A 9853-nucleotide genomic window follows, 5' to 3' on the forward strand; every position below is an offset into this window, starting at 1 on the left:
AAGATTACTAGTGAGTAGTAGTCCTCTGCCTGAAGTGAGGGATTCTGTGTCAACCTAGAGAAGAATTATGCTGGGAATGACATTTTTCATCACAGATATTACCTTCTGAGCATGAGAGAATTTGAAGTCCTTTCTTGATAACTTACTTATGCTTCCTATATTTTTTGCATCTTTCCTACCATAGATGTTCTGTCTTTTGCATTTTACTCAAATCTACTCCAGTGTGTATCATGCTTAGGTACAACTCTTTTTGGTAAGTCTCTACACTTAAAAAATTAACTCAGAAATCATCCATTATTTTTACATATGATTTTTCTCCTTTATACTTTGGAAGTTATTTTAGGACCTGATTAGTGTGTTCTCCCTATACTAATTTGTATTAAGTATTTTCTCTATTTGTATGCTATTATGTCTTTATTTTAAAATCAGATTTATGTTCATGTTAATCTGATTTACTACTTCTCATGGGATGCCAGATAACACATTTCAAGTTTATTCTATTAAATAAATAGTCAATTGCTCAGGACCACATGTGTTTTAGGCAGATTTGCATTATCAAAGAATGTGACAAGAACAATATAGAGGAGGAAACAATTATTTTGGCTCATGGTTTCAGAGGTTCATTCCAGCACTAACTCCATAGCTTTGAATCCAAAGTGAGATCTCACTGTAGTCAGTGGGATTGAGCCATTTCATTCTGGCAACAGCTCTTTGTTCTCAGTGTATACCTGTAGTATATATGTATAGAAGAGGCTTAGTCAAACCTATCTGTTGTCTCCAATCATGAAAAGTGGGGCATCTGGCTTCAGTACTTTATTCTTTGCACTTTATGAAGATCATATTTTTTCATTATGCAAGTTAAGAATTTATGTCTTATGTGTATACATGTTGATATATATGATAATTTTGAACTTCTTCATTTACCCCTTTCTCCTCCATCCTTCTCTTCTCCTTATTACTGGCTTCCACTCCCTGTTCACCTCCTTTTCCTCTCTCCAGATCCCCTTAAATTCCTTTCCTTTTTATTTCCTACTCTCCTTCCCTTTTCTTTCCCTTTGTCCTCTTTTTCCTCCCTTTCTCTTTTTCTCTTTTCATTTTTCCCTTCCTTTTTCTTCCTTATCCCTTATCTTTCATATTATTTTTATTGTTTTTGATTTCAGAATGAATATTAAAATAATGCAAATAATATTTAGGACAACTTGCCTCCATCCACAAAATGAGCATCTGTAGTAGTTTAGATTCACATTCTTTACAAGAGGAGGAAATATAGTTCTTGTGTAATTAATATTGTACATTTGAATACTTATAGTACCTTACTGTATATTTTTGGCTATCACAACTTTATTCATTTGAGAGTCACTGGAATTTACTGGCAAAAGCATTTTTTGTTCACTTTACAGGCTGTCTGTTTCTAGGTCCTTTGTCCATCATTTAGCAGGTATGAGCAATTGAACAAGTTGCTTAACCTTTTCCTGCTTCAGTTTCCTAATCTATAATAGAGGTTAACAGTAGTACCTATTTAATATGCTTATTATATACATTAAAATTCACAGTAAATAGATTCTACAAAATGATGATCTACAGTGCATTTCAAGAAAGCTAGAAGAAAGAGTTTTGAATATTTGCTTTTACAATAAAAGGACCTAAGTTTGAGGAAAGTGATATGCTTATCCTGATTTCAGCTTTCCACAATGTATACCTGTATTGAAACATCACATGGTACCCTACAAATATGTACAATTTTAATGTTTCAATTAAGGAATAAAAAAGATTTAATATTTATAAAGTGGATCAAATAGTGCCGGATAAGTAGAAAGTGTTATGTAAATACTTGATGAATACACAGCTTAGGGTATTTTCAGAGTTAAAATAGTGCTTGGTCCACGGTATGTACTCAACAAGCTACTTCTAAAATGTTACTGGTTGCCTCAGCATATTAACATTTTAGCAGGATGAATCAATTATATTGTCGTATTTGTGTTATTTGCTGCTTGCAATTTAATTAATAGAATTCAAGTAGCCTTCAAGATGTTTTAGAAGATCAAAGATATATGATCTTTATATTGACTGATTTTCTTCTATTGTGCAGGGCCTATGGCATAATTCAGTTCAACTGCAAGTAGGTTCCATGTATATAAAATCCATTTTTAAGTGACACATCATACATGTTTTGTAAATGTATTTTGTGACTGGTTTATATGTAAACACTGTATTATAAAACTATATGCTACTTAAAATGTTTTTATAGTATTATTAGTGAATGTCTAAACTTTCACTTTGTACTATTTCTAATTTGTTTTATAGATGTCTTTACAAACAACTGTGATTACTTCCTTAGGTTACTTTCTGGGAGAAAAATTACTATATTTCCAATAAAACATATAACCATAGTTTTATAATTGTTTATTATACTAGACTTAATTATTAGTATGACTTTAAAGCAGTTATTAATTGTGACTTCTCATTGTTTAATTTTCATGACTGATAGGCTGAGAGTTAATCATAGTAAAATTCAAGGTCATAGGGCTGGGAGTTTCCTCTGTGGTAGAGCACATTAGCCCTGGGCTTGATCTCCAGCAGTAAAGAAGAGAAAAAGAAAAAAAAAAAGATGAAACTCAGGATTTTAAAGTATTCTTAAAATATGTCCTTCCAAGCTATTCTGGGTTTTTTATTCTTCCAGATGAATTTCATAAGTTCTTGCTCTATTTCTGTAAGGTACATCATTGGGATTTTAATTGGAATTGCATTGAATCTGTATAGCACTTTTGGTAGTATGGCCATTTTGACAATATTAATTCTTCCTATCCAAGAACATGGGAGATCTTTCCATCTTCTAAGGTATTCTTGAATTTCTTTCTTTAGTGTTCTGTAGTTCTCATTGTAGAGGTCTTTCACCTCTTTTGTGAGATTGATTCCCAAATACTTTATTTTTTTCGAAGTTATTGTGAATGGGGTAGTTTTCCTAATTTCTCTTTCTGAAGATTCATCGCTTATATATAAAAATGCCTTAGATTTATGTGCATTGATCTTATATCCCGCTACTTTACTGAATTCACTTATGAGATCTAAAAGTTTTCTGGTGGAATTTCCTGGTTCCTCTAAGTATACCATCATATCATCAGCAAATAGGGATAGAGTGAAGCAGGGGGTATCGCAATACCAGATCTTCAACTCTACTACAAAGCAATAGTAACAAAAACGGCCTGGTATTGGTACCAAAATAGAAAGGTGGATCAATGGTACAGAATAGAGGACACGGACACAAACCCAAATAAATACAATTTTCTCATACTAGACAAAGGGGCCAAAAATATGCAATGGAGAAAAGATAGCCTCTTCAACAAATGGTGCTGGGAGAAATGGAAATCCATATGCAACAGAATGAAACTAAACCCATATCTCTCACCATGCACGAAGCTAAACTCAAAATGGATTAAGGATCTCGGAATCAGACCAGAGACCTTGCATCTTATAGAAGAAAAAGTAGGTCCAGAGCTTCAATATGTCGGCTTAGGACCAGACTTCCTCAACAGGACTCCCATAGCACAAGAAATAAAAGCAAGAATTAATAACTGGGATAGATTCAAACTAAAAAGCTTTCTCTCAGCAAAGGAAACTATCAGCAATGCAAAGAAAGAGCCTACAGAGTGGGAGAAAATCTTTGCCAATCATACTTCAGATAGAGTGCTAATCTCCAGAATCTATAAAGAACTCAAAAAACTCTACACCAAGAATGTAAATAATCCAACTGACAAATGGGCTAAGGAAATGAATAGACACTTCACAGAAGAAGATATACAAGCAATCAACAAACATATGGAAAAATGTTCAACATCTCTAGTAATAAGAGAAATGCAAATCAAAACCACCCTAAGATTCCATCTCACCCCAATTAGAATGGCGATTATCAAGAATACAAGCAACAACAGGTGTTGGCAAGGATTTGGGGAGAAAGGTACACTCTTACATTGCTGGTGGGGCTGCAAATTAGTGCAGCCACTCTGGAAAGCAGTGTGGAGATTCCTTAGAAAACTTGGAATGGAACCACCATTTGACCCAGCTATCCCACTCCTTGGCCTATACCCAAAGGACTTAAAATAAGCATATTACAGAGATACAGCCACATCAATGTTCATAGCTGCTCAGTTCACAATAGCCAGATTGTGGAACCAACCTAGATGTCCTTCAATTGATGAATGGATAAAGAAAATGTGGTATATATATACAATGGAATATTACTCAGCCATAAAGAATGATAAAATTATGGCATTTGCAGGCAAATGGAGGAAACTGGAGAATATCATGCTAAGTGAGATAAGCCAATCTCAAAAAAACAAAGGAAGAATGATATCGCTAATAAGTGGATGATGACACATAATGGGGGGGTGGGAAGGGTTAGTGTTGGGGTTGGAGTTGGGTTTAGGGAGGGGGGCAGGAATGGAGGAAGGAAGGACTGTATAGATGGAGGGGAAGGGTGGGAGGGGAGGGGGGGAAGGGAAAAAATGGCAGGATGAATCAAACAACATTACCCTATGTAAATTTATGATTACACAAATGGTATGCCTTTACGCCATGTACAGACAGAGAAAAAACATGTATCCCATTTGTTTACAATAAAAAGTAAATAAATAAATAAATAAATAAATAAATAAATAAATAAAAAATATGTTCTTCCAGTCTGGGGAGATAGCTCAGTTGGTAAAGTGTTTTCCTTTAAGCACAAAGCCCTGGGTTCGATCCTCAGCCCTGCAAAAAAAAAAAAAAAATTGTTCTTCCACAAAGTTTACATTATATTCACTAATATATATTTAATTTTTTCTTCAAAAAAATCAAAACAGACAAGAGGGTTTTATGGTGTGATTGTTGTTATGAGCATATTTAAACAGTCTATTGATACTGGATTCTCATTTCCCAGATTTTACAATTTATTTGAAGTGTTTGTGACCTGGCCTTTGGGAGTTTTAGAATAATCTTCAGGTGATTCTAATGAGCAATAACTTTTGGAAACCAGTGTGTTAATTAACATGAAGGGCATCTGTTTTAAATTATATGTAAAAAAAGATATACACATAAAAGTTGAAATTGTATTTTTTTCTTTCTTTTCTTTTTTTGGGTACCAGGCATTAAACCTAGGGTTGCTTAACCACTGTGCCACATCCCCAGCCCAATTTTTTTGTTTGTTTGTTTATTTATTTATTTTGAGTTTTTTAGGACCTCATTAAGTTGCTGAGGCTGGCTTTGAACTTGCAATCTTCCTTCTTCAGCCTTCCAAGACATCATGGAGAGTGCCACCATGCCCTACCTATATTTTTTTATTTTTTTTAAGCTCTCTGGAGTGTGACCCTTTTATTCTTTCTGGGTGTGATAGGAATAGAAAAAAACAATTTATTATTATTTTCTTTTTATGGTGTGGGGGATTGAATCCAGAGTCTTGTGCATTCAAGGCAAGCACTCTATCAACTGAGCTATATACCAGCCCAAAAAACCAAATCTTAAAATTCAAAAACATTAAATTAAAATTAAAATATGGTATTTGAAGTAAAATTAGATGATGTTGGAAACTGTGAAGCTAATAAGTCAACTGTGGCACATCAGTTGACAGCACTGAGAGTGGCAGGTGAGGGACCTTGTTGCTGTGATCTGTGGCTTTCTGCAGTAGGTAGGACTGAAGATCTGAATGTGTGCTCTCTACTGCATGTGTCCAGATGCCACGGGACTGAAAAAAAAAGCCCCTGCTGACTCATCTGGACTTGTCTGAGGGCAGGGGATTTGGGGACTCACCTTTGTTCTCCACTGCTGACACTTGCAGTTGCTTCATGTGCTGGGGTCATTTTATTAATAGACCTTCTCATTCTACTTCTGTCTTTTCTCTCTCCTTTCCTGGCTTTCCCTTCTTTCTCTCATTCTCTTTTCCTTTCTCTTCTCTTCCTTATGTCTTTATGATTTTCCCTTGGGGAGTGATCTTTTGTCATCTGATGTTTTAACAGTTTCTTTTTCAAAATCTGTTTTTAGGATTACTATCCACAACACTAAGATATTAACATGTGGAAATTTTTTATTTAATTTTTTTATTTCAAAATTTTGTATAGTTTTGAGGTGGATTTTTTATCAACAGTTATTCAGATAAAATTCATGTGTTATATTATTTACCCACTTAAAATGTGTATTTTGTGGTGGGCTGGGAAGATAGCTCAGTCGGTAGAGTGCTTGCCTTGTAAGCACAAGACCCTGAGTTCAATCCCCAGCACCACAAAAAAAATGTGTATTTTTTTTATTCAGATGTGTAATCTTAACTGTATTCAATTTTATAGTATCTTCAATACTCCCCAAAGGAAACCCAACCCCTTAGCCATAACCCCACAAATTTATTTGTTCTCTCTAGGCCCTGGCCAAACTAATATACCTTCTGTCTGTATAGTTATGGGTATTCCAGACTTTTAACATAAATATGATCATGTGACAGTGAACATAATAAATACGGTTCATTGTGACTGCCTTCTTTCATTTGACATATTTTTAATGTTGATCCTTCCTGGAGTATGTATCACTACTTCATTTTTTACTGTCACATATTATTCCATTTTATTATGCCACATATTCTTCCATTATTATTCTTATTACATATTATATTATTGAATATACCCTATTTAGTTTATCAATTTTTGATTGGGAGACAGTTGGGTCATTTCATTTTTTGATTGTTATTAATAATGCTGCTAATGACATTTGTCAGAATAATTTCATTTTGAACTACCTCTTATTTGCTTTATTTTGTGATAATTAAATTGTGGTGTGGCAGAGTGGGAGTAGCAGCAAAAATGCTTCTCCCCCTCTATTTTTGGTACCATGGATTGAACCCAGCAGTGCTTAACCACTGAGCCACATACCCAGCCTGTTTTATTTGTCATTATTTTTGTAATTGTGGATGGACAGCATGTCTTACTTTATTTGTTTTATTTTTATGCAGTGGTAAGGATTGAACTCAGTGCCTCACACATGCTAGGTAAGTGTCGTACCACTGAGCTACAGCCCCAGTCCTCCAGTCTCTTTTGTGAATTTTCAATTTTGAAATAGATTCTTGCTAGGTTGTTTAGGGCCTTGTTAAATTGCTGAGACTGACTTTGAACTTGCAATGAACCTGCCTCATACTCCCAAACTGCTGGGAATACAGGAATGTGCTATTGCACCTGGCAACACTGCCCTTTGATAGATATAAAAATCATGTATTTGATTCGATTCTTGAGAAACTTATACCAAGGTATACCTTCCTGATTGTATTTGATACTAATTGGTTTTTACAAAAGTATTTGACTCAGTTGTGTAAAGAATCATATTTTCTGTTACACTGAGTAATATTATAATTTTTTGATATTTTTAAATACTAAAATAAATTTCTTGATGCAGTTCTTAAAGCTTAATTTGCATCAAGAAATGATAAATCATGTTGGCATGATTTAAAATCCCCTTAATTTGGGGGTACAATTCATGTTGCTGATAAAGAGTAGATAATTGGAAGAGAATTCTAAATTCTCATTTTCCCAGTTCAATTTTGTGGATTTTACTTTTAATGGAGGCTTCTCATTATTAAGCCTAATGTGTGAAAAAGGTAGCAGATGGTATGCTTAAGCATAATAGGTATCATTCTCTAGTAAGCTAATTTAGCTTATACCACACAATTAAAAAAAAAAAGAAAAACTCAAAGTAGGTTCTCTACTGTGGATTATGGACTATGATCTATCTCCTTTAAAATTATGAAGCAATGATTTACTAGCATAAATATACTTTCTCTAGTTGTTTCTGAATTTTCCACAAATTTGGTATATTTTAGAACTAGCTGATTGTCCATTTTGCCATAAAGCTATTGTTCTAGGAACCCATCTTATTACTATCTACCTAGTTTGCATTTATTAAAATGTGTTAATCTGGGTGATATAGCAGATCATCAAATAAAAATTAAAACTTGTTACTGTATAAAATGGAAATCAGTTGTTTGCTTTTAAGTTGAAGAAAATGGAAATAGTAAAATAAAGAACAATGGAGATTTTTTATTGAAAAATATTTTCACAAGATACTTTTTGTAAAAATATAGTTTAGTTGTCAAAAGACCTTTTTTTTTTATATATATGGTGCCTAGAATTGAACCTGGTGCCTCACACATGCTAGGCAAATTCTCAACCATTGAATTATAACCCCAGCCCACCAAGGTACTTTTTAAAGAAAAATTGTTCAATTTTCTTTAGTCTGTGACCATAATAAAGATAATTTGCCTATAATTTTGATAGACTCTATTCTGTTCCCTTAACAATGTACCTTCAACCCTCTCCAATGTCATTAGGTACATATTTTTAATTTTTAGCTATTATAGGTCATGCTATGCTAAATGCATAGGGATTAAAATTTTGTGTTGTTTTAAAATAAAGAAATGAGCATATTTTCCTGTATTTGATATAGTAATAACATTAAAAATTACATACCTGAAATATCTGAAAGTTATTCTCAGACTTTAGAGAGTCTTCTTCTTTTCTTTTCTTTCTTTTTCTTTATTTTTTTATTTTTTTTTTTTTTGGTGGTGCTGTGGGAGGCTTGTGCATGGAAGGCAAGCACTCAACCAATTGATCTGTATCCCCAGCCACTGAAAGTCTTATTATCAGAAAAGAAAGTATAAACAAAATATTGGATATAGCATTAGTATTCTTCAGTTTACTTTCTTGAATATATCAGGTAGCTTTTTTTCAACTGCTAGCAACCTAAACAATTATAGGTCATTTAAGTAGAATATGGTATTGAGTGCCTACAGAATTTTTGCAATGCCCTTGGAACATGTGTGGATACTATGTAATCATAAGTGTACTGAACAGTAGAAGATTGCCATACCACATCACAGTTTTCTAATGAAAACATGACTCCAAACAGTACTATGGCTAGCACTTGAGATTCCAGGAACAGAGATACCTTCTTCCTCAGGTGTCCTAGGAGAACAAAACTGTCACAGGGTCCAGTTTTCATGTATGTGATTGTCCTCTCTTGTCAATCTGGTCTTATGTAGAAGAGGGATTGGAGTAAGTATAGAGTAGTCAATCTCTGGTTTTTGCCACATTTTAACTTTCTCTTCTTACTTTCTTTCTTCTCTTTTTTATGTGTGCCTTCCATCTTCTCTTGTGAGAGTCATACTTTGGCAGGGTATCAAAAGCATTATATGGATCCCAAATAGTTTTTTGAAACCCTTGCTCTTATTCATAGAGTTGATTGAATTGTAGTATATTTATGTCAGGAAAGGAATAAGTATGTGAATTTTAGTTTTTTGGATAGACTTTTGGTTTTTCTTCTGTGTGTGTGTCTAGAAGTCTTAAGTAACAGCATGCTATATCTTTTCTTTTCTTTTTTTATTCTTTTTTTTTATTGTAAACAAATTGGATACATGTTGTTTCTCTGTTTGTACATGGCGTAAAGGCATACCATTTGTGTAATCATAAATTTACATAGGGTAACGTTGTTTGATTCGTTCTGTTATTTTTTCCCTTCCCCCCCTCCCCTCCCACCTCTCTTTTCCCTCTATACAGTCCTTCCTTCCTCCATTCTTGCCCCTCTCCCTAACCCTAACTCTAACCCTAACACTAACACCTCCCAACCCCCATTATGTGTCATCATCCACTTATTAGCGATCTCATTCGTCCTTTGTTTTTTTTGAGATTGGCTTATCTCACTTAGCATGATATTCTCCAGTTTCATCCATTTGCCTGCAAATGCCATAATGTTATCATTCTTTATGGCTGAGTAATATTCCATTGTATATATATAGCACAGTTTTTTTATCCATTCATCAATTGAAGGATATCTAGGTTGGTTCCACAAT

This window comes from Sciurus carolinensis, unplaced genomic scaffold (genome assembly GCF_902686445.1).
Source record: "Sciurus carolinensis unplaced genomic scaffold, mSciCar1.2, whole genome shotgun sequence".
NCBI lineage: Eukaryota > Metazoa > Chordata > Mammalia > Rodentia > Sciuridae > Sciurus > Sciurus carolinensis.